The sequence below is a fragment of the Ambystoma mexicanum genome, chromosome 3p (assembly GCF_040938575.1).
Source record: "Ambystoma mexicanum isolate Mex_15411 chromosome 3p, UKY_AmexF1_1, whole genome shotgun sequence".
In the NCBI taxonomy this organism is placed as follows: Eukaryota; Metazoa; Chordata; class Amphibia; order Caudata; family Ambystomatidae; genus Ambystoma; species Ambystoma mexicanum.
This window is the reverse complement of record NC_090925.1, coordinates 841,646,625-841,673,307: the sequence shown is the minus strand read 5'-3', so window position 1 is coordinate 841,673,307 and position 26,683 is coordinate 841,646,625. Positions and strand designations below refer to the sequence as shown.

General features: G+C 46.3%; 1 long non-coding RNA gene across 3 annotated transcripts in view; it reads right to left on the bottom strand.

The window, feature by feature from the left end:
- The window catches only part of LOC138580971 (uncharacterized), a 71,076-nt gene that overhangs the window by 5,434 nt on the left and 38,959 nt on the right, over positions 1 to 26,683 (bottom strand). Inside the window, exon 4 of one of the 3 annotated variants that reach the window (XR_011304384.1) lies at positions 4,717 to 4,950. The exons of 1 other annotated variant lie outside the window; for it this stretch is intronic. This is a non-coding gene — a long non-coding RNA (uncharacterized lncRNA). The remainder of the gene's footprint in view (positions 1 to 4,716; positions 4,951 to 26,683) is intronic. One more of the 3 variants, XR_011304383.1, reaches the window with a different exon arrangement.

Sequence of the window (26,683 nt, the reverse complement as noted above, 5' to 3'; positions counted from 1 at the left end):
ACGTGCCTCTTTGCAGTTTCCAGAATCTTGTAATTTACCCAAACCTGTTCTAACGTTTTCGTGATCTGCTGGGCACACACATGCGTAGGACCGTGTGCCATCATAACCATTGCCAATACATAAGAATCAGGAAGCAACCATTTCCCTTCGGATGTATCCACCCAACACCCTTCGTCATCCAGTTTCCCCATTCCTTCAGCCCACTTTTTAGATTCTTCCATTGTGGCATCAGTTTGAATATCTCGCACAGACCCAATACCTTCATCCATTATGCGACCGAGGTGAGGTGTTGCGTTTGGGTTTTGTTCAATAGAATATCAACAGAGTGAGGTACCATCAAAATCAAATCATGGCCTAGGACCATTCCCTCACTCTGTTTTACAGACGCGGCAGCAGCAGCGACAGCCCGCAAACATCTTGGCAAAGCGCATGCGACAGGATCAAGGGCGGAGGAGTAGTAGCCGCACGGCCTATTCTTCCCTCCGTGTTCCTGTGTCCCGTGTTCCTGTGTTAACACAGCCAAAGCACATCCATCACGTTCATGCACAAACAACACAAAGGCCTTGTCATAATTTGGAGTACCCAGAACCGGTGCCGAACATAGCGTGGTTTTGAGAAGCTCAAATGATCATTGAAGTTCTGATTCCCATGGCAGTGGCAGAGAAATGCCCTTCTTCGTCAGAGCCAACATCGGTTTTATCACTAGTGAGAAGTTCGGGATCCACAACCTACAGTAAGAAGCCATACCTATCAGGGCTCTGACTTCCTTCTGTGTATTTGGAACAGACATGCCAGAAATGTGTTTTATTCTTTCAGGTGTCAATCTTCTCCCCTCCTTTGACAGGAAGTAGCCTAAATAGGCAACCTCCTGACAACAATATTGAAATTTTTTAAGCGAAGCTTTGTGACCATTTTTAGCTAGATGAACGAGCAACAGTACAGTGCCTTCTTTACAGGCACTCTCAGAGTCTGCAGCCAAAAGCAAATCGTCAACATATTGAAGCAGCGTACAACTAGGTGGCAATTCAAGGGTGTTGAGCTGCTCTTTCAAAGCTCTACTATAAATACTGGGACTTTCAGTATACCCTTGAGGTGCCCTTGTAAATGTAAATGAGCGTCCCCCCAAGGTGAACGCAAACAGATATCTGCTTTCTTTATGTATAGGGATACTAAAGAAAGCGTTTATTAAATCCACAACGCTGAAGTGCATAGCCGTAGCAGGGATCATTGTCAATATCGTCGTCACATCAGGCACAATTGGAAATTGTGGGGCGACCACTCGGTTAATAGCACGAAGATCAATTATGAACCCGTATGGAATTGCATTGTCGCCTTTCTTATATACGGGCAAGATCAGACTGTTACACAAACTACCTGTAATCTCCTCGATCACCCCACGATGTACAAAATCGGAGACAATGTATTTCAAAGCACGTTCGCCTTCGACTGATATTTTATACTGCGGGATGCGTGGCAGTTTCACCCCATGTTTCAGAACTATTTTAACGGGCTCAATCTGTAACACTCCGACATCATTGTCGTCCACCGCCCACAAACATTCCGGGACAATGCTGAACTCGGGAGGTAAAGGTCGAATCAAGAACTGAGAATTAGGAAGTTGCTGTGGTGAAACCGTTAGCCGTACTCCATCCGAAGAACAATGAATTACGTTCAATTTCTTTAACAAATTCAACCCCAGCAAATTCTCTCCACAGTTCGAAGTGAGAAGAAAAGGACAATGGTCCGTGAAGGGACCCAAAGAAACGGATACCGGTGCAGAAACCGGACAGACAGTTGGTACACCAGAAAACCCTACAGAAACATTTGTTTGCCCTGACAGTGGGATGTTTGGAACCCGAGAATGATCAATGGAGCACTTCTGTGCTCCAGTGTCAATCAAAAACTGGTGTTTCCTGTTCCCTACTAATAATTCAACGTAGGGGCCTTTCTGATTAACGGGAATAGGTGAAGGTTCCAAACCCTGCTTCGGGCAATCCTAATGAAATAGAGCCTCGTCAGAAGGAAGCTCTTCAGAAAGGTAGGCAGCAGAAGGGTGATCAAATATGTTCCTCGAGTCCATACTCGAGGTCTGATTTTCCCGTGAAAAAGGTTGCTGAGAATCTTGTCAAAGCTGACCTCTGTCAGGGCCCCCTGCTCCAGGGCGGCCCCTAGGTCGTCTTCCCATACCCCCAAACGCACTGTTTGACCTCTGGCGAAGGACAGGGCACTGTGCTCGCCAATGACCTTCCTGGCGGCAATAAGCACATTGATTAATATTCACAGGACTCAAAGGAGCATTTCCTTTTGGGACGTACTGATCTCTAGTCTGTGTCGTGCCTCCTCTGGGGTTTCTAACAATTTGCTGTAATAATACTTTGGTTTTCAAATCTCCCTTTCTCTTTTCAATTTTTTCCTTCTCATTATTAACACGGTTCTCATAATACTGAGCCATGTGCAAAACCTCAGATTGAGATTTTGCCTGCCAAGCGCTCTCAGAGAACATAATCTGTGACTGGATGTCAGGTAACAATCCACGTACAAATTTGACCACGAACAACCTCTTCCCCGACTCTGTACCTAAATCCTGTCCACTGAAGTCAGAAAATACCTGCTCGAATATATTAAAGAATTTGGTGGCGCCTTCAGTTTTCCCTTGGACACAGGCCGTAAGCTTGTCCCAAATAATCCTTTTCTCTGGAATTATAGTTTTTAGTTTTGCAACAATTCTATCAGGCAAAGTAAGTATTACCTGTGGTGGTTTCTCACCAGCTGGCCTTTCTCCATCAATTCTAATCATATTAGCCCACGTATCTCCCAACCCCGGCACATCGTCTATTGTCCGAACCTGTTTCCATACATCTATGGGTAGGAGTACAGGGAATAACAAGTCAATGTCACTCAAGGTGAACACAGAGGACTGTAAAATGGACTCTATTTCTTTGTAAAACCCCGTCGGGTTTTTCCTGATATCGGGGACTGATTGTCTAATTGTGTTCACTTCCTGTCGTGAAAACGGGATGTGAACAAATTGCGATACATAATGTGCAGGGATATCCACAGCGGGGGCACCAGTCCCAGGGTTGGCGGGGATCTCAACTTTTGGGACAAAGGTCGGAGGAACCTCTCTTATAGGCAACTGAGATATAGGTACCTCCGGCCGCTTACTAAGCAACAGGGCCAGGTCGAGCACTAAGGCAGCTGTAGAAGTATCGGGCGAAAAAGCCCTTTTACAAATCCCCAATAATTCTATAGGGCAGCTAACCCTTTTTCTTACACATTCTTCTTGCAGGTGCTGTACCATCACCTGAATTACCTTTCTTTGCATTTTTACTGTATACTGACTATACGTGTCATATACTTCATCTGGCGGAATCGATGAATCCGAGATCCATCGAACCGCATCTTTGGTACAAATTCGTACTTCTTCAGGTGCCGATCTACGGCACGGAAGGAACCGTTTCTGTACATATATTCTATCGTCTTCATCATCCTCATCTCGTGATTTTTCGAAGTCTTTCCTAAACTCAAACAATCTTTCAACATGCCCATCTACTTTCTGCTCTGTGTCCCTCGAAAGTGCCAAAGCATTCAGATCTCTCACCCCTTGTGGAAGATCCGAATTTTGTAATCTACCCCACATCACACACAAATGAGTCCCCAAACCTTCGATAAAAACATTTTTCTCGGGAAAACTATTCAAATTAGATAATGTGGAAAAAACATTAGCTTGATCACCTTTCTCCATGCAATGCTTAGCCCATGCAAACAATTCCTATTTCTGATCTGCAGAAACAGTACTACGAGTCACAATCTTTGATCCTGCACATGGATAGACTTCAGTCGATACGGGGCCACTCGGGAGCGGATGTATAGGTAAATTTAATAAAGGTGTAACTATCGGTGCAGAGGGAAGGGGCGTTGCGATAGGCGGAGGAACAACAACCAAAGGACTAGGAACAATAGGTTGTATAGGGGGAACAGGAATAACAACAGGAGCAACAGCAGGAATGGGCAGAGCGCCCAAAATAGGAGCATACGGAGGTGGCGCTGAGGCATCAGGCCTGCATTCATTTAATAACTTCTCGATAAATTCTTCAGAAACATGGAAATCTTTAGAGGGGTAAATTTTCTGGATCCCGAGTGAAAAGGCTCTATCCATATTTTTAACTGATTCTGACTGCTTTTCTTTATCATATAATAATGCTTTTTCAGCGTTTGTTTTATGACGACGTGCATGTTTATCCCTACTTTTAAGCTGCTGTAATGCTTCTTCCTTCCAATTCTGTAACACATCAAAGGCTGCTGGTCTAGCCTTTTTCTTTAACAAGATCGATTCTAAGTATTCAATACGGGGGATCTCAAAACTACTGTTGATTGGCCACTGAAATTCGGAGGCATGTCTGGTCTGTCTGTGCCAAATATCATTAAATACTATGCTTCCAATGCCATACTTACAGTACATAGTACACGCCGGCGACCCCTCCTGTGGTGCCGGGCGGCTAAATTCCAAGAATTGTCGATCGCTGCGGAACAGAGCCCTAAAGCAGCTAGACAATTTCCCAGGCATTTCACAAAAAAATTGGTGTTACCTGGTCAATAATTGTGTCTGCAGATACAATACGCCAAATTCAAATTGTCAGGGTTAAATTAAGAGCCGGGTCACGACTGCACCTGACCAAACCTAAGGAGGACCTTACGGTTTACCAAAGAACTTACCTAACGAATTTTACCTTGTGTTTGGTGGTTTCGGCAAATCTGCCCGCCTCAAAATTGGACCCTCGTCAAGATGCCGTGTCAGACCACACGACTATCGTCCAAGGATCGGATCGTGCAGCGCTGCCGAGGTATAGCTTCTCGATCGGTCGGGCCCGCAGAATCACACCGTCCGATAGTCTGCGTCAACCTTCAATGATCCGGCATCAATCTTGAGGGTCCCTATTCGGGCACCAACTGTGGAAACAGAGAAATTGATATGAGGCCGGGAAGCCCAAAGGAAACACACCAACACAGGTTACAAAGAACATACAAAGTGCTTTATTCAAAAGCTACAACAATTACCAAAAGTCAATTGACAAACGGATAGCTATTCGGCTCTCAGAATAACAGAACGAACTTTCAACGGTAGTTCGCTGCATTAGTGTGAGAGACCGTACATTGGGATACTCAGGTTTTTATACTTTTTATCCAGCTCTGGCCAACCACCTCGCGGGTTAACCATTCTTAGAACCAGGCCTAGAGTTCGTTGCCAGGTCGATCCCATAAAGTATGCATTTTGATCAGTTCCGCTGATACAGTTGTTCATTTACACATAGGTCAGGGATAGGACAAGGTCTCAGTTCGCGACCCCAACAAGTGGCCTGCAGGCATATTACTTATTCATGTGTGCGGAGGTCACAACGGCCAGAATCCCACTCGAAATGTCATTCGGCCTCCATTTTGATGTTCAGGGTGACTTCCACACTACAAGAGAACCTAAAATGGCAGCTAAATCCAAGATGGAGATTTACACAGTACATTAAGGTCAAGACCTTGCAGCGGAATCTATTTACACAATGTTTTAGACAACTTGGCGTAGGCCAACACACATTCAAACAATGCGATAGGAGGTATAATATTATTTCGATTCCGGCAATATGATCCTGTAGTTCCATAGGGTTAGTTGCCATAAGCATCTGCAAGCTTGCTCTGCATCTCTTCGCTGCCTTGCGTTTAGCGTTTCTGCACTTAGCAAATGAGAAAAATAATAAAAGCTTCGACAGTATGTATATGTATCTGTCCTCTATCTACATAACTGTGTAAGCATGTTCTTTGTGTATACAAGTGTGTGTTTGTGTAACTCTGTGCATGGCTGCGAGTGTACTTTGTGACTAACGTGGCTACGTCGTGGTGTCACTAATGACGTCAGCACAGCGGTTTCTCTGCATTAGTCAACGTCAGCCATTGAGGCATTTCGGTCCATGACCACTGTTGAAGCACCTGTATCCATAAAGACATTGGGCCTCATTACGAGTTTGGAGGCAGCCATGGAGCTATTAGCTCCATGGCTGCCTCCAAACCAGGCTCCTTTACCGGGTTCCTGCAATGAGGAATAACCGGGTCATTCCGACATAGGAGGACGCGGTAATTCCTCCTTGCAGGAACCCATCCCCATTCCCATTTGAGCCCCCATAGGGCTCAATGGGAATGGGGAGGGAGGTAATAGCAGGCAGATTACATCTGGCCCGTTATTACCTCCCTCTTCCCCTCGCGGGACCCGGAAAAGACATCTGGTTTCACCAGATGTCTGATCCGGGTCCCGCGAAGGGAACCTCGTAATACGTGCTCCCAGAATGAAGGGGGCTGGTCCCGTACCGGCCCCCTTCATTCCGGGAGCACAAGGGTCGTAATGAGGCCCATTGACTGGATAAGGTTTGAATAGCTGTCTAAGAGAATATCCTCCTGCATATGTGTCAGTCACTGGTCCTCCTGGGGGCTGTCCGAATAGTGTGTGATTTGGTGTGTTTTTTACTCTTCATTCCAGGGACCCTCTCTTCAGAACCGTCACAATGATATCCTTTATACTCACAAGAATTGACTACGCATACAGCCTCTACCTAGAAAGACTCACCAAGAAATTCCAAACGGTGAAAAATACAGCAGCCAGGATCCTATTAAGACTAAACACGAGAGACCACATTACTCCAGCAGTGAAAACCCTAAACTGGTTACAAGTAAAAAACAATCAATTTCAAAGCACTCTGCATCGCCCACAAGGCCTTGCAAAGACAAGGAGCTGAATTCCTCCAAGACAAGATCAGCCGGGACCACCCAAGAAGGGACCTAAGATCCAGCAACGACTTACAAACAGAGACGAAACATTATGAAAAAAGGACATTTGGCTCAACGGTGTTCTCATGTCTAATTACAAAACACTGGAACACCATCCCCAAAGAAATTAGAACCATCGACGACCACATCACCTTCATGAAATGACTCAAAACCTAGTTATTCAACAGACAATGACAATCACAAACAGACACTGCCAGCAATAACATCACTCACAACTATAGAGGAGGCGAGATGGGCAGATGAACCACAATCAATAACGTGGGTAGATGCCATCAAGCGGCAACCAAAGAGTCACACCAGAGGCTCGAACAAACAGTCCGACTTACTAACCCTCCCACTTCCTAAGCATAACCTACATTCACACCCACCATCTCTGAGATCGTGGAAGCACACCTAGAGTGAACCACCCGCCACATAGTCCATAAAACCGTCAACAACACAAGTACACACCAAGACACCAGATAGTCATACAGCAACAGCCACCTCCGACTCTGGATCCCTTATGGACATGATACAACCAGGGCGCACGACCACAACCCACACCAACATCACACGACACACAAACACTAGCACACACCCGAGGCACTGAGTCTTAGATGGTGCAGTCTGTGGGTTGTAGTCCTTTGTTTGCGTCTGGCCTTTTCCAAGTCCCACCCTCCCCTCTTGCAATTGGTTGGAAAAGTCAGGTGTGTTTGTGCTTTGGCTCCAGCAGCCATTTTCCACTTGCTTTGTGGACTGCCATGAGGAAGGATGGGGCAGGGGAACCAGTTTGGAACCAGCTTTAGGGGCTGGTTGATGCTGAGTGAGTAGTTACACTTTGTGTCACATGTTTACCCTATCCATCCTGTCGCTTTAAATACGTATGCTGCTATGTACACCCCCGGTCCTGCTCTCGTGCTTGGTCGCAGGCGCTTTACTGATGACCACCATATCACACTACTATGCTTACTCTCTCCTATACACCATTATTCAACTAGAACACAGCTATGCTATGACACATTCGGCCTAACTCTTCTGATACTAACATGACCACACGAACACCTCATCATCCTAATAAAACACAGCTAGCTGAGCACATACCGGCTAGCTTAGGCGTCTCCTGAGGCTTAACGCAGCCAGAACTCAGTTTGGGTGTCCACCCTCCAGACTGAACACATCCAACTGATTTCCTCAGCGCCACACCTACTGCTAAGAAGCGGCTATCATGCAGCAATCACACCAGCTGCACACATATCCAGTGCACCCAAGCACCATACTACACTCTCTCTCTACTGACTTGAACTGCGGTTTCCGAGGTCGTTCAACCTACCAGCACTTTGAGGTCATACCAATGTGACATAAGGCGCTATATAAATGCCAAGTAACATAACATAACATATAGTTACAACGCACGGGACCTCCCACACCAACTGCCACATACAAAATAACACCCACAGATGCCAGTTCCTCCGGGTTCTGAACCATATCCTCACTAACCTCTCCACTCTCCCTCTCTTGCAGAGCCACACGAGCGCCTGGAGACTGCCTGTGGGTGGTAGTGGTGCACAGTATGAATGAACATAACGTAACATACAAATGCATCAATCAATAAAAGTAAACACAAAAAACAAGAAGAGCGTGATAAGTCACTCCCTGCAGATAAATGACACCTTCGGCATCATCCTTCAATCCCCACGACCATCTCACGTCTATGCAGTAGGGAAATGGGTATAATACCAGGGCTCAAGTCGAGGGTACACGCGTGGGGACGGAGTCCACCCACTTTATTCAGAGGGTGGACTCAGTCCCCCCAGCTAAAATAGAAATATTGGATGTCCTCTTTGAATTTATGAATGAAAGCCGACCTCAGAGATCAAACCACAATCGTCAGGTGTGTAGGCCAGACACGTCATCACTGCACTATATAATCTGCTAAAAAATAACAAACAACTAAAGATGAAATAGCCCATTTCGGAACTGCAAGTCCCAAGGTAAACATTTGTATTGGTTCTTGAAGTTTAAAACAAGCACAACTTTTAATGTTTTCAAAAACACTATTTGAAGAAAATATCCTGTCTTGGTTTTGTGTGTGTTGATTTTATGAAAGGCAAATGCCATTTGTCCTGTTCCATTTAGGCGGCTATGCCAGGCCAATTTAATGAAATGTGCATATTTCACCTTGATATGCAATTTTTTGCACGTCACATCCCATTGCGTTTGTTGATGAGTCCCCCCACTTTAATGTTTAGGACTTGATCCCTGTATATTACTATGGGCCTCATTACACGGAAGGCGGTAAGGGTTAACGGTCACCGGTAATGGTACCGGTGACCGTTAACCCTTACCGCCTTATTACGAGGTCCCTTTGCGGGTAGGTACTTTAACGGCTGCTTTTTGCAGGTGTTAAAAACCAACCCGCAAAGGGACCTCGGTGCTAATTAAGGCACCGAAAATTTGCAGTACCGTAATTAGCACCTTCCCCATTCCCATTATGCCCCATGGGGCAAAAATGGGAATGGGGAAGGGCAATGGTGGAAGGGGGAATTACTGGCCCGCCAATCTTGGAATAGGGCGGTAATTCCCCTTTCCACCAAGGCGGTGCCGGTATTTTACCAGCATGAACCATGGCGCTAATAGCGCCATGGTTCACCGCCTACCGTGTAATGAGGCCCTATGTGTTATGGTCACGCAAATTGCAAACATTTGTCATGCAATGTATATTTAGATTATTCCAATTTACAACACAACAAAAGTGTATGACTCAGCACTTGGGGGAGACCAACCGGTGATGGATATACGTGTGCAGGCACACTGTAGCTGTGCGTTGGGTGCTGTGTCGGATTAGGGTTGATGCGTCCCTCCCACATCTTCTTCCTGTAAAGCACCACTATAACCCCGCCCGTTCCTGCCACTCCCTTTCAGCCCCCGCCCTCGCGCCCTGAAGCGACGTGCTGCCATTGCGAGCGGTGCACGTGAGTACACCGAGGTCGTGAGTCACCGTGGCCAACTTGGAATCGCGCGGCAGTGAAACCTTTTTTTGTCTCTTGGAAACGCTGGGGGGTGCGAGTTACCCGTTGTGTTGCTCTGTTGCTAGCCGGCATCCACCGCACAGGCCCTCCGTGTCGTCGCCTCGCAGCAGAAACCTGGCAGCTGATTGGCAAGGTGGAGACCGCCGGTATCTTCTCGGGCTGACCTACATTCCTGAGTGGGATGGTCCCGCAGGCACGGGCACAATTACAATGTGTAGAGGTTATTGTACTTCCTGAACGTTCTGCGTATATATAAACTAGGAAACGAATTACGAAACGTAAAAGCAAGTCTTTGATCGCTATGGTCGCGGGAGGATAGCTCAGGGGCAACGTGCTCGCCTTGGAAGTAAGGCGACAGGAGAAACACAGGTTCGATCCCCGGGTCCGCGCTTAAAAACCTCTGGTGTATGAATAACCTGTCTTATTACATTGATCCCACATTCATAAAAGTACGTGTATAGTACTAGTATGTATGAGTAATCGGAAGTCAAGGTTCTTCAAGAACCCTGTCCAGATTTTCTAAGGTAAGTCGGAGTAACTTCTTTGTGAATCGACTCGTGTGCCTGTCAGCCAAATAACGGTCTTCTTCATACCTAAAACATAGATATTCACATATGCCCCCCCCCCCCTAAACCAGGCTTCATGTTGATCAACCTCGGCTCCCAGTAAACCCCTAATCAGCACCCATGACAGTTTTATCCTTCCTTAGCTTACATCAGATCCCCGTCAAACGCATATATGCTTCTAGGACTCTCAGCAGGTAAACGGTTCTCTAGGAAAAAGGGGGAGTCGATGGCATGACAGAATGGCAGTATTGCAGGTAACCACAAGGGGCTTGCGGTCAGGAGCTGCAGGCCAGAGCCCTTCGAGCCCCACAGGGTTAAGCTGTGAGTGCAATATTTTAATGGGGGATGGGCGGTGTAATTTAACTCTGTGTGCACAAGTTATGCAGTTCAGACACAGTCTAGCTACACAGGAGGTAGTATAAACGTACGGACAGAATGTTCAGTTTGTGCTGTGCCCCTTGTTTTTTTTAGAGATGTCTTCAGAGTGTCTGGCTTTGCTACAAGGGTTCTATGTAGGAGTAGGGGTCAGGTCTTAACAATAAAAATGGGGGGACTCATCAACAAACGTAATGGGATGTGACGTCGCCAGTATCAAGGTGAAATATGCACATTTAATTAAATTGTCTTTGCATAACCACCCAAATTGCACAGGACGAATGGCATTTGCCTTTTATAAAATCAACACACACACAAAACCAAGAGAGGATATTTTCTTCTAATAGTGTTTTTAAAAACATTAAAAGGTGTGCATGTTTTAAACTCCAAGAACCAATACAAATGTTTTCCCTGGAACTTGTACTACCGAAAAGGGACATTTCACCTTTAGTTGTTTGCCATTGTTCATCAGATTATATAGTGCAGTGGTGAAGTGCCCAGCCTGCAAACCTGACAACTACAGTTTGATCCCCAAGGTTGGCTTTAATTCATAAATTCGAGTCCACTCTCTGAAAAAAGTGGTTGGACTCTGTCCACTCGCATGTACCCTCGACTTAATTCCTGTGTAGGAACAAAGTTGGCTGCTGATGCCTATGCCATCTGTATAAACAGCTTGTACTGTGCATGTTCTATGTGTACTTGCCTCCAGTGGAAGCTGGTGAATTTTTTGAGCTGTAATTGTATGTGTCTAATATGTGGGAGTGACCAAGTGCAGTGAGGGAGCCTGAATCACACAAGGGGGTTCAAATGGCTGCTACCGCCGAGATTTTTCCCAAAAAATGAGTTAAAATGGTGCATTTCACAGGACTGCCTGTAAAAAATTGGATAAAAAGCAGAAAATGTTGTATTGTAGCTGTGGCAGGCCCTCTAGGAAAGCCCTGTCATAGGAGGGAGGCAGCCCTCACCTCGACTCCCCTTGTATGTGCCGTAGTTAGGGCAGAACCCCTCCCAAATGCTCCTTACCTTCTGCAGTGAGGGTAATCAGGCTGCAGAGACCCATTCGAGAGGAGGCAGTGGCAAACACAGACAACGGAGCCCACGGGGAGCCGACACCGCCAGGACTTCGGCAGGACACAAGCGAGGCCGGGCTGCGCAAGCCGCCCGGCGTATTAGCAGCCAGGAGATGGATTGATTAGGCTCAGGACGTGGTGAACACGGTGCTGAGTTTATCTTTGCTGACGGACTATGCAAGCGCATCCACACCGGACGCCACTGGGGGACAAAGAGCGTGACTCCAGCTGGCAGTGTCAGCGGGAGGCCGCGCATATAAGTGAATCCACTTAACCACCAGGGAATTTGTTTTGTGACAATAAAGACCTCTACCCTGGCCTTAACCCATTAAACCAGGAGGGATTTTAGAGACCTTTACAACGGTCTCATGAAATCCAATATACCAACACGGAAATAATATTAAAAGGCCTACCAGACAACCTTAAGCAACAGGGTCTCCAGTCCCCCACAGACTCCTCTACTCTTTATGTCAAACATGCTCTAAGACTGCATGGTGCAGTGGCAGACCTTACTAGCCCCAACAAAGCCACTTCAAGCCCTTCCCCAGTCAGATACCCTCAAGTAAGGGAAGTGATTTGCTAAGATAAGTTGGCAATCCTGATAGATGGTGGGGTATTTAAGTGAGCATGAGTGAGTGGTATAGTGTGGGTTAGTTAGTTGAGGACAGGAGGTGGCGGAGGACGTCGAGAGACCAGAGGAAGCGAGAGCGAACAGAGTGCTGAGGCTATTGTTAGGAGGTTCTCTGAGGAGTGTTTGTGTGTGAGAGTGGAGAGTGTGAGTAGTAGATGTACAATAGTAGTAGCGGAGCAGAGTGGTAGTAATGTTAGAGGTGGTAGTAGTTGGAAGTAGAGACAGCAGGTAGCAGAGTAATGAGTAAGTGGAATAAGCACTAAAGTGGTTGTTGGTCTGATTTGGGCCCCTAGCTGATGTAAACTCATCCAGCTTGGGCAGGCTCTTTAGATCTGTGCCCACCTGGCCCTCCACCTCAGGTTCTGTGGAGGAGCAGTTACACGCCTCTGCATGAAATCCCACCCGCTGCAACTTATATGTTGGAAGTCAGAGACTGCGCCATGTGTGACACCAGCAGTTGTGCCAATTCCGCAGCAAGTGTTTGAGAAAAGGTATCCTCGGAGAAAACCCTATTGAATGTATCCCTGAAGAGACGACAATCTGAAAGAGGATCTCCCTGAAGGAATATAAAAAAAGAGTGAAAGAGAAGCCAGTGACATCACAAGAGACGGGGGTGTGACGCACTGACAATACTGGCTGATGAGAATGTATGGAACTTGCGGAAACTGATGACTAAGTTAAGAATCGAGTAAACTTTAATATGCAGAAAAGACGATTGCACGCATGTGAAGTGCTATAGAAATGCAACTGTTCAATGATTGTACAGACGCTGAAGCGCAAGTAGACTAAGTGATCATAGAAGCTGGTTGTATGTAGTGAATAGACTGCAGGCAAGCCACCATTGTATAGAAGCTGGACATTGGTGTCATGAATTTTAGTAAGCTGAAACCCATGAAGAAGAAAGGCTGGGAATTGTGTCACAGCACGAATAAGCTGAAATCCTGGAAGAGCCTGGCAGTGATGTCTGGCCTGGCATCAAAACAGAAGTAGCCAAGGTCGGTTATCGATTCTCAAAAGCAATAAATGTTAGAAGGATGAATCATCTCTAATTGATGGGCAAAGAAAGAACACCAAAAATGCCAAGTTTTATTCATTTAAGACTTTTCAATGCTGCAGAATAGACCAGAATCATGGTCTCTTGTCAAGTGAGCTGAGGATGGAGATAGAGTTGAGCTTGGAGTCCTAGACAACGATAGTGAAAGACTGTACTCCCATATATTCCCACAGACAAGGATACTTTGCAAGGACACATTCAAAGACAATCTTCATGGCAGAAGGCATGGGTGATGAGAGATGTTGGGCTAATTAGGTGGGGAGGTAAAATCAAGTCCACCTTCTGGCACCTGGGTATGAGCTTACGTGAACCGAATGTTCCAGACATGGCACAAGCATGCCAACCAATTGTAGAAAGCTGTATAATGAAGGGCCTTATAGTTTGAGAGCCAATGATATACTGTGTACTTAACAGTGTTGAAGATGACATGTTTTAGAGGTAGGCATGTTGTCCATCTGACAGCAGATAGCCAACCCCAGCCCTTATAAAAGTATACTTAGATTTTCCCCTTGAATGTATCACAATCCCTCGTAGGTTTTTCTTATTTTCCACGTAGTATGAAGTCACTGCTGATGGATTTTTTTGTATATAAGGATGTTTTTATGTGAAATTTGTCGAGAACCGAGCAAATGTCTGTTGTAACCTCCCTGTTTTAGATAATTGTTAATAAAACAGCAACCTTTGCAATCTTCCTGAGTTGGTTCGATTATTTGGACTTATTCTGCAAACCCCATCCATTGCATGCACAATACTAAAGAACTGTAAATTCAGTTCCTGTGCTGCACCAGGCAACTCTGAAGTCACGGAGTCCTCTGCTGCCAAAGTAGGGTCCTCAGAGTCTACTGGCCCCTCTCCCACAGGAGTAGGTGACTCAACAGTCTGTGGAACTAGACTAGGGGCTACCAGCCATGTCGATCTTTCCAAAAAAGCCCTCTGGAAGCACTCCAGGCCCTAAGGCTTTGAGAGTTTCAATCCGGCGATCTCTGGCCCTCGATCGGGTAGCTGCTGCGACTATCACACGATCAGGAAGATCATTACCCCACAGACATGGGACAGGGATGGAGTCTTTCACCGCTACACGGCGCTGGGTCATTTCACCTCATCAGCTGAACTCTACTATCACCAAGGGCACTTACTCTTTCCGTCAAACTGTTCTAACTTGATGGGTCCGACTTGATGGTCGTGCAGTTATGTAATGCCTCCGTCCCCAAGTACCGCTCGAGCAGAATGTAAAATACTGCCCTAGCAATCTTTGAGGCCACAGGTGGGAATGTCGTCGTCAGCCTGGTATTGGGAACGCCAGAAGGACCCCTGAGTACTGTAAGGCAAAGGGTTATAATCAAAGAAACACTCAAAAAAGGCACTTGCAATTGGCAGACGGAGTAAACAAGATGCAGTGACACCAGCTTACCTAAAAGGGGTGGAGTGTAGGTAAGGAACCTATGCAGGGGAACCCACAGCAGGCTGGGATGATGTAGTTGACACTCCTGAAAGCACCTGGTGGAGCAAGACTGAAGCCGTGGCAAAACGTGAAGCAATCCGAGGGTTGCAAAAACAGAAGGGCAATCCAAAAGCAAGTCCAGAGTACAAATAGGTGTCAGATGTCCGGAAAATCAGAGAGCACCCCAGAGTCCAAGGGTAATCCAAGAGCAGTTCCAAGAAGCGTTCCAGGGTCGAAGCAAGGAGAAAAAACAAGAAGCAAAGGTAACGCCTGGCAGTCCTCCGTAGAAGTAGCTGTGAAGCAAAGAGTCTTGTTTGCCGGCTTCTTTTGAAGAGGCGAGCGGTATCACGTGATGCATCACGTGACTGCTCGCGTACGTTGCGTGGAGCGCAACGCGGCCAGCGATCGGGGCTGTCGGTATGTCCTGGTATCCTGGCGTCGCCGGCTGTGCAGGAGGCGCCATGGCAACCGCCAACGCGGAAAAGGGCGAAAAGAGGCAGGTCCGCCCAACATGGTATTCCGCCTGCCGTGTTTCCCCCGCTGGTGTGAATGGGAAATACGACGGCGAGAAGCGCCTGATGAGGGAGACAGGTGTGAGGGGGGGAAGTGAGAAATGGGTTGTGTGAGAGGGCGTGACACAAACGCACTGGCGCTACAATCAGGCCCATCAATATACAGGCCTACAGTGAGGCTAGCCGTGGTGTCTCAGACTACAGGAGATTTGTGTCCATTGATATACACATGTTCTAAATACAGTTGAGTATTATTGGGAACTGGTATCTCTTCTGGAGACCTGGTATCATTCCCACTAAATGTAACCAATCCACATTCAGAGACTCCTTGGCTTAGTGGGAAGTCCTCCTCTAGGAGGCACACACTAATGATGGCATCCTCTATGAGTCCAACATTCACTATGGCTTGCTTGGCTAAGCCCTTGCAAACAGGATCCCCTTTCCTATGGGCCAGCTCCTTACACACAAAACAACCTTTGGGTGGTAAGAACGCAGGTGTCCCAGTGTTAGGGGTGCCTGCGCTCATCTTTTCAGTGTTTACAGCTGAAATAAAGTTTTGGGATTTTCCTTCATTCTTTTGGGGACCTGAATTTGAAGAGGAGTGAGTTGGACCGTTGTCCTTCCCATCCTTGTTTACTTTTTTGTCTGAAGATTTCTCTTCCGATTTGGGTGTGCTCACCTGAGCCTTTTTCTGGACTTGAGTACTCACAAACCTGTCGGCAGCCTTTGCAAGCTCTGTAGGGTCTGTGATATTCTTATCCACAAGATGCTGGTGTAGGTCAACCTCACAACTCTTCAATACATGCTGACACACAATCAAATTGTACATTGTTTTACATGTGTCAACTTTGTTACCAGCCACCCACCCGCTCAGATATTTCAATGACAAGTGTGTGAACACTTCATATGTCTGGCCACTTTTCTTTCCGAGCTCTCTGAAGCTCTTGAGATACTGTTCTGGGGTTTTACAGAACTTCTTTAGGGGGGCCACCTTCATGCTCTCATAAGCGGGCCTTTCCTCGGGAGTTAACTGAAGAATTGCACCAGTACCTGGTGTCGGTAAGCGAATCATCAGGGCTGAACCCGCAGCGTCTCATCCACCTCTTGTAGCTGAAAAGCAAGCTTGAGCGCTTCAAACCAGTCAAAAATATCCTTCCCCTTTCGTAAGCCTGCACTAAGTCTAGGGGATGTGCCACTGTGGCTTATCCCGGGCACTCTGGTTTGAGCCACTACTGCTGCATTTCGCTAGAGGTGGATCTGTTGGCCTCCTTCTTCTCTTCAAGTGCCAGCTAGTGCAGCTCTATGGTGACCTTGCCCTGCTGTTTCTGTTCCTCTAGCGCCAGTCTCCTCTCCTCCTGCAGGGGGTTTCTAGCCACTACCTCCTTAACAGCCGGGACAATTACTGGGCCACTTAGAGACTGTGCTGAGGCCTGGAACCAGTGGGATTCCGCACTATCCCCTGACCTCACTGACACTCTAGAGTGTTGAGAAACCACGCGTGGCCCCCAACGGGATGGTTGGCGTGAAACACTGCTCATGCTGTCTTCCACGGCATCTTCCACTTCCCCCTCTGGAAGGTCTTTTCTGTTCTGGTAAATGGGCCTGGGGTCTTCGCCCCAACCGCCCTCGCTTCTACCCAAGCTTGGAGGCTGGTCAGCAACCCAGGTTTATTAACATTAGTGCTGTGGGGAAGTTAGGATGCCCTTGGTCATGCCTTTTACAGTTTCTATGTCAAGATTCATGATTATTACAAATACCTAGCAGTGTCTAAACGTTGCCTGCAAAAGTACTTTTATCACTGGGTCACTAAGCTGTGCGCAAGGCTCCAACTGATCTGACCGCTTGCCACCAATGTGACAAATCAACTTCCGGGGCACCAGTGGTCCAGGGATGAATATCGGTTTCTAAACCATCAATCAGCCCCACACCTCTAGTACACCGGATGGGATCCGAACAGATTGGAAACACAAGTGAATTATAAACATCATTGTCCAATTTGGTAACATGGATGAAATGGCAGTCTTATCTGTGCAAGGTTGTGGATCATTCGTTAGTTTGCAACACAGCAAACATAGAATTATCACCCAGTGATAAAAAGGGACTGTCCAGTCATGGTTGTATACAAATATCTACTTTATGCTCACTGTGCTTAGAGAGGCTCAGCTTCACCTCACTGATGATGCCCAACAAGGCTGAAACACATGTATGGGGTTGCTGTTGGTACTCTTGTTCAGAGAGGAATTGCCATAGCATTTCGGTGTTGGACTGCCCATTTGGGTGGGACAAAGACTGATATGCAAATGGATATTTCCCATCTGTGTAAGGTACAGTGAGCAAAAAGCAGATGGCTGCGAACTCTCAATGTGGTTAACAACCACTGAACAGGTTATCATGCCTTTTTCTTCCGAGAGAGGGGTGCCTGCTACCTTTGTTGAATTATTATTATTCAACACAGTTCTAGCACACTACAAAATACAATCCACACAGTAAAGGAATGCAGAGGACAGACAGTATCAAGAAGGAAAAGGGATGCACTCTGGATACTGACAGCAGGGTAGTTGGTAAAGTAATACATCTCAATAGTTCAAGGATACTTGGTTTCAGCACAAAGGGAGCAATGGGTCAAAAAATGTCACTAGGGGCCTTCGGGGAAGTACTAGGGGGACAGAACCACAATGTACCCTGTGCTTGTAGAAGTTCTTGGTGCTCAACAGTGTAGAGCCAGCTTCAGGGTGTTTTGCAGCTTCTGCTACAGAGTTCAAGATGGGAGACAGCTGCAAGTATCAGGCAGCAGGCAGTCCGGCGAGCGAGGCTGGACGGACGACTGCAGGCTGGCCTACACAACAGCTCAGGGTCAGGAATCGTTGTCTCAGTGCTGGTTGGGGTATCTGAAGCACTGGTCAAGGCATCTCGGATGGTGTGAGCGACTGTGGCGTGACGAGGGGCTTGACTGGCTCAAAAATGTCCTTAAGGCAGACGCTGGTTGATGCTTGTCAGTGCACTCCTCCTAGCTCGTTGGCTGGGCTTGTGTCATCCTTTAATGGTGGATGGTCCAAAGCTGAGAAGAGTGTTGAAGGCAACAGCCTTGTCCTTTGTTTGGTTCAGAGACTCTCTGGCACTTCCCACCAGGAAGCTTGCTTGCACAGCCTAGCAGGGTGTATTTTGTGCTGGCTGGGTACCAGTTCTGAAGCTGCTGGAAGGGTCTTCTGAGTTCAGTATCTCCCCCTGTTCCCTGAGAGATGTTTAGGGGAAGGAACTTGCTTCCCTCTTGGATTTCCTGGCCTTCCTTCACTGGTGGAAGCTGTAAGGCAGACTGTACCTTCAGCCAGGGTCCCAATTAGTTATTTTTGCTACTATTTGCAAAGTCTTCAGATGATCTGCTAAGAGAAGGGCTCAGTCCTCTTTTAAAGCCAAATGGGCCCCAGTGAATGGTGCAGGCTAAGCCTACCTTAATGAACTAATCCTGGGTCCCCACCAACAATCTTCTGTTATGTGTGAGGTCATAACCAGAGTGCTTTGCAACAGGATAAGGTAAAGGGGTGAAAACATGTACTACTAAGTCCCACCCATCTTCCTGTCTATTGTGGATCAGTGGGTCTTTCTGGTTAATTGAGCTCTCTGTGGTCCCTGATCAAAGCACAGGTCTCCCTTGAAGTTGTGGCGAGAACAGACTTTATGTTTCAATCAAATCACATACTTCTACCCTCTAAAAGGGGGTACTCCTGTGGGAGATGCCTACTGTAAACAGTTGCCCCTGACATGGCATTTCACTGCCCTTGATACTAAGGGGTGGGAGCTGACTTCAGGCTGACATAGATGCATATCAAAAGGTTGGGTTTCCTGTCCCCTTTGTCAGCTCTACGACCAGGCCTGCTTCAATTAACTCATCAGTATGCGCTACCACCAGCAGAACTGACAATGTGCAGGGCGTATCCATGGAACCTTTGATATTTAATCAGGCTGGCTGTGGCAGGAGGAAGGTTTTGTCCTCCCCCTTTTGTGATGCCTCGTGCTCCTGGGTGTCACATTCCAACTAAATGTGACAGGCAGGACTGTGCCCGTATGATATGATATGATAAGGCATTTATAACGCATCTGTACACAAGTGTTTCTAGGGGATAAGTGCCAGGGGAAAGGGGAAGTGCAGCCAGCAGGTGGCTCATAAGTACAGAGAGAAGAGTATGCAGGGTTGCAGGAACAGACCCTTAAGCGCTGGGGGAGCCCGGAGGCAGTGCAAGGGCAAATGAACATGCAGGAGCCTGGCCCAGAGTTCAGAGGGTATCCAGGTAACCAGTGCACGGAGCAGTCAGGTACGTCAGAAGGGGAGAGGAAGAGAGAAAGTGGAAGCGAAAAGGAAGGTCTTGAGTTGCTTCCGGAACCGGAGGTGGTTCTGCTCAAGTTTGAGAGAGGCTGTGAGGCTGTTCCATGTGAGGCCCCAGCGGAGGAGAGAGATCTGCATGCAACTCTCTACTTGGAGAAGCGTTTGGCCCTCAGAGAGTTGGAGGTGAATGAGCGGAGAGGTCGACTAGGATATTTTGGAAGAGAAAGTTGGAGGTAGAGTGGTCCAAGGCCCCAGAAAACCTTGTGGACAATGCAGAGGGTCTTGAACTTGATCCTTGCATCCATGGGGAGCCAGTGAAGAGATTTCAGTGCTGGAGGGATACGATACCTGGGCTTGAGGCCATGGGCAAGTCTTGCAGTCCTGTTCTGAATAAGTTGTAAAGGACAAAGAGTAGAGGCAGGCAAATTTAGAAAGAGGCTTTTGCAGTAGTCCATCCTAGAGAGGCCCAGAGCTCTGGGGACAGTGAGCCTCTGGGGGAAAGTGAGAAAAGGAAGAATACCTCCGAGGAGGTGCAGCTAATAGTTTGACTTCTTAGAGACTGTAGGCTATGTCCACGCAGAGTACACAGGTCTATGGATTTGTCGAGCAGTGAGCATAGGAAAATGTGTGCAGTTTAGCCCCACACAGTTTCCGAGGTTGAGCTCCCTTCATTCAATTTCTTAAAAAATATCAAAAAAGCCCAGGCGAGTGCACAACCACCGTGCAGATGGTCAAATTCCTCACCGAGAGACACAACAGATGAGGAAAGAAGGAGAACAGCAAAGGTTGTAAGGAGACAACCAATGGAGACAAACAATGAAAGCAGGAGAACAGCAGCGCTTGGAAGGAAGGAAACAACAGGTGGGGAAAGAAGGGGAACAGCAGACGCTGCAATCAAACGTGATCATGGTCGAGTCTGCCAGAAGCAGCAGGACCCCAGGAGGAGGGGGGAGCACTAGTGTGGCCAGAACTAATAAGCAGAGAAGGCTACAAGAGGTCGCAAATTGCCCAGGGCATGCCTTGGGATGAAGCCCTGATCCGAAGAGGCTAAGCCCAAGGTGGGAGGAGGAGCAAGCATATGGCTCGCATGGTGAAGAGGATGTCCAGGACCAGATCAGGAATAGTGAAGCAGGGCAGAGGGTAGACATGAGGACCATGGAGAAGGGAGGTGATAAAATCCTCAGCATTCCTCTGAGTAAGCGGAGCTCGAAGGCCGGCATGGTTCTCTGCCTGTAGATGTAGGGACCTCCCATAGGCAGCAGCAGAAACTACCAGGAGAAATTGTTGGCAACTGAACATCCCTGGGGTTCCCCTGAGATAGATTTAGCCTGACCAGTTAAATCCCTTCCAAGAAAGAGACAAAAGAAGGGGGGAACAGAAGAGCTAAAGTGGGGCTCCACCAAGGTCAATTTTTGTTGGTCTTCTGTTGAAATTTGAGTATGTATGGAAGAACCAAAGAATAAAGAAAACACTCAAAAAAATCAAGACCGGCCCAGTCCAGTCTGTTGATTCATATCCATTGTATGACACTACCAAACACTGTACCGCACAGTGGTGTTTAATGTCGTTACTATGTGATGCTAGCTTTTATCGTCCTCTCAATGTCTGTTTGCAAGTAGGAACATGTGGCATGTTTTCCAGGCTATCTGTGGCAGTTCCTCTACCTCCTGAAACATAGGCTGCATACGTTGCATTGAATGATGGCTCGTGTGTGAAGGGGCATGTCATCTGTCTCCTTTATTCGTGGTTACTGGCAGGGAATGATTTAAAACAAACAGAAACCCTAGAGAGTCGTGGTAGCTCCTGCATCAGCCATGCTGCCTTTTGCTGATTCCATTCTGGCCCCTGATCCGGAGTCCCTGCAGCCCTCGTCTCTTCTGATCTGAATCGGACAGCAGAGCAGGTCATGGCCAACCAGTTCACCAGATGCCCCAAGGGGGCTGGTTACCACAACCGTGCCCCTCTCACATTGCCTTACCATGTTCCACCTCACAATACTTGTGTCATGTTATCCCTCTTAACCCTCAGTTCTTGTCTAGCGGTCATTGAGATGGCCACCTCCCAATAGCGCAATCATTAGACGAGCAATGGGGTGTCCTCTTTTTTTAGGGGCTTGTTGGGAGAGGACACAGTAACATGTCAAAACAACCAAGGTCCAGAACAAACTACCTGCTAATGTCGTATTTGGCTGAAGATTGCATAGCACCAGAGACAGGCGAGGTCAACTATCATCTTTCAGAACAAATATGAAGAAGATAGGGTCGGAGTATACAAAAATATATATCAGGTTTTATTTCTTAACTCATAAAAAGCAAATGGACAAAAAATAATGATGTCCAGTTGATGAAAACAAAAACAAAACAATACAAAGTACTTGTCCTAGACCCACAAGGTGGTGTTAGTAGATAATGAGTGACTTAATAGGCATTTCCTTTTACAAAAACACAAGTACCCAGTACAAATGTGTCGACAGTAACAAATCTGTTTCCAGCCTTAGAAGGGGGCCCCAAATGACCAAAAACTCGGGGTCAATAGCAGTTGTATATTTTTCCCATTAAGGCTTTCATCAGGACACTTGGAAACCAAAGTGAGAAGTTTTTTGGATGTCGCTTCGATGGTCTTTAAACACTTCCAACCAGTGTTTCTAAAAAACTCATAGAAAAAGATTTTTACCGACCAATTTACAAAAGTGATGATTTTCACCATATCATACAGAAGTGACAGTCTCAATTCTAAAACAGCCAAAAAGACAATTCTTTATACGCATCAGCGTGTTTATTTATGTATAGGCAAGCTCAACAAAAGTGGCATAATTTTGGCCCATGTGACTTCAATGTATCATCACCTTATTTTGTTTCATTTATGAACCATGCATAATAATTTACAGAACACCCGTGTGGGGGAAGGAAGGGGAAAAGGACAAGGGTAGGAGGAGGGGGGAGGGGAAAGGAAAGACAAGAAAGGAGTTAGTGACTTAAACATTTACCAGACAAATCAATTCTGTGCAAAAAAACGAACAGAATCAATATGTACCTATCGGTACTTTCCACAGTCATCAGTCGCGATTCTTCTATTTCAACGTCCACTTCTCGTGCCCAAAAGAACTATGTGTCTATTGCGCATTTAACTGGAGAAAAGAAAGGGAGAGGGCCACTTTTAGTTATTTAACCCAGATTTAATTTCCTATTGTGGGGTCTGTTGATGACGAAGAGAAATCATTCTTGATCAATAGACAACTAGTGACACCGGCATTCTATTGCCTCCCCAAGATGCATAAAAACTCTACCACACCTCCAGGACGCCCCATTGTGTCAGCAATAGGCTCATTACTTGAGTCCTTGTCAATATATGCGGATATTTTTTGAGACCTTTTGTAAAGAAAATGAAGTCCTTTGTGCAGGATTCAAAATCTATGATTAAAATCTTAGATGCTTTGACTATGGAGACCCAAGAGCTTTTTGTCACCCTTGATGTAATATCATTATACACCAACATTCCTCAAATGAAATGCATTAATGTAATGCTTAAATTGTTAGAAACCAGAGAGCAAAAAAATCCTCCTTCGGCCTTCATCGCCGAATGCATTCATTTGGCTCTCACTAAAAATGTCTTCATATACAGCAACACCTATTTTCAAAAACTATATGGGACAAGTATGGGGGCTACTTTCGCCCCAGACCTAGCCAATTTATACATGGATTTTTTTTTAAATAACCATGTATATGCTGAAAACAATCCATTCCTGGCAAACATCCGAGCCTGGTATTGTTACATTGACGATATTTGTATGATCTGGCGAGGCACCAGTGAAGATCTCAATTCCTTCAACATACGGCTGAACAATCAGGAGCCAACCATCAACTTGACTTGTGAATCACACAAAGAAAGAATTGCCTTTCTAGATCTTCTGATCTACTGTATGCCAAATAAGTCTATTGGCACGAGCCTTTTCAAGAAACCAAAAAACACCCTCTTACAATTTAACAGCTGGCATCCCCAAGCATTAAGAGAAAATCTGCCTTTTGGGCAGTGTTTGCGCATCAAGCGCAACTGTACTGATATAAAAGACTACACACTACATAGTGAGTCTCTAAAACAGAATCTGAAGGATAGAGGCTATCCATCACACATCATAAGAAGATCTTACAAAAAGGCAAAGAATATACAGAGAAGAGAATGTTTGGAAAAACAAACTAAAACTGTATTAGACAAAATCACGTGTGTTTCATCCTTGACCCCAATCAGTAATGATTTGAGGAAGTCCATACTAAAAAATAGGAAGATGATTAATACCGATTCTTTCAATATTCCCCCACCCCCTGTTTTGCTTTCAAAAGAATGCAAAACCTTGGAGATAAATTGGTCCATACATATCTGCAACAAGGGGATGTGACGACCACACAATCTACATTATGGAACCTCCCACCGGTCACAGGTCACTATAAATGTGGTAAGTGCCTTATGTGCAAATTCACAAAAAACCTAAAATCAATCAACCTCAAGGGCAAAACCCGGCAGTTAAAATCTTTTACCAACTGTGCCACAAAATGGGTGATTTACTGTATCACCTGCCCATGTGGCCTTTTTTACATTGGGAAAACTAAAAGAGCCATTCGCACTATAATAGGAGAACATCGATCTTATATGAAAAATGGTACAACAGATAAACCCCTGGTGGAACATTACAAAAAAATGAAACACACTCATGATGACTTTTTCTGGTGTGTTTTGCAAACCCTGGGTCCACACCCGCGTGGTGGTGACAGAGATTTGAAGCTCCACAGACTAGAACAGAAATGGATCTATAATCTCGACTCAGTCAATCAGGGCCTCAATCTTTATATAGAATGGAATCTTTTTCTGCGAAAATAATGGGTCTCCTCCCTCCCAATGTTTCATGTATTTTGTATTTTCTACATATACACACTCTGCCTTGCGGAAATTGCTTTCCCACTTCTGGTACTGTTTTCTGGGCCATGCATTAGTGTCAAGTTGAACTAAACACCTTGAGGTGTGAATCTGGTCACAGCTTCAACATTTGCCTTTAACTATAGTGCTCCAATTTTAAAGGCTTTACACACCTTTGCTGGGCGTTTGGTACAGCCAGTAACTGTGTCTTATTGAGTGCTCCCCCGTGAACTCTGTTACACTTCTGTCGGGTGGCAGCCTATATGCAGGGTAAAAAACCCAGTTTTTTGCATCACTGCCTCCATATGGCAACACACCAGTGGGTCACTGTTACGCCTCCCCCTCTAAGATGGAGGAGCGCTTTATTTGTTTCGAAGCGGAGATCGCACAATCAGACGCGCTCCAGTCATTCCTCACGCGGTCACGTGACTGGGCTTTCAAACACCAGATCACGTGACCGCAGTGGACGAACTTTGATTATTTCTTCGGAGACGCCGGCAACAGACAGCGACACGCTGTGTTTGGCTTTCGTCGAAATTCCAAGTAAGTTTTACCCGACGCGTGTGCTATGCTTGATCTAAAATGGCGCTGGTGCGCAATGCATTTTGGGAGCGCTCGGAGCCATGATGGATGTTTACTTCATGCCGCAGTGAAATGCTGCACACATTTTGCTGAGTGTTAGATTCACGGTGTCGAGAAAAACATGCTTTCCAAACCTGGTATGCAGTCAAGGACATTTCTGCTGGGAAAGCTAACTTTCTTATGGTTTGCTACTGTTCTCCGTGGAGCGTGTTTTTAGAGAAGGGAGGCCCTGCACTTCTTGGGGGAGCTCTCGATTGACCCAGCTGGCAACCGACGGCTGTTCCTCCACTGCGCAAGTGCAATTTCCAGAAGGTTCGAGAATTGACTCCCCTTTGTGGAGTGTGTATATATGCGGAAGCCCGGAGGTGGTCAGGTGAGACTTCAGCCGGAGAAGGACGCTTACGTCCGGCCCTCCTGTGAGTTGTGGTGCTCTCGGCCTGGCTGTTCCCGGGGTCTTCCAGCCGCTTCTGGACGAGATGAGGAATCCTGTTACGCTCACGGTGATGTATTTCCTTTTGACTTCTTTACCTCTTCTGTGATCTATGTCCATATTATTTTTGTGAGTTATTTCTATGTACTTCTAAGATTTGAATAAATATCCGTATAAGAGCTGATTATCTTCTAAGAGTGCGTGGCTGTGAGTTATTGTGTCTGTCTACGTTCAAAGTATTTGCTCTATAATTGCATTGATGATTTATGGTTGTTCCGTGCACTTTTGGGGGAGAGCAATACATTTTTGGCGTCACGAACAGGATGCTTGTGATGAGTTGTTCCGAGTATTCAAGAATCTGTTGAAACGTAGATAGGATTTGGTTGTTTTGTAAGTGAAGTTTTTGAATAGTGAAGTTTGTTTTCTCTTTTGTAAGTGTGTGAGTGACTGTGGGAGTGATTGCAGTGTGGAGAAGAAAATATATAGATTCAACGAGGATTTGTTTTGTTTGCGATAATGAGTAGTTTGTTCAGGAAGAAGAACAAAACCGCTGGCGGTGACTGTTCTGATGTTGTTATTCCAGGATGGACTAAGGGCCCATATGATAAGTTGGCTCAGGCGTGGGCATGTGGTGCCGGTTTAAGTGAAACATGGGATCAATGATTGGGAGATGCCGATCCGGCTGATGTAATGGCATGCTTGCAGCAAGTTCCAGTAGAACGTGGCAAAGAATGTGCGGCATTAGGTAGGCGAGGTTGGGTTCTTTTGCATGCTTATAGGAAAATACATCAAATGAAGGTGGAAATGAAAAATGAGGTCTTGCGATTAGAGAGAGAGCTGGCTGCAGAATGGCAGACTGCGTTAATGCAGCAGATTCAAATGAAACTGTTTAAAGATAAGGCCGACACATATCAGGCGGCAGAAGTCAGAGTAGCCCGGTATAAGTATAGGAAAAGA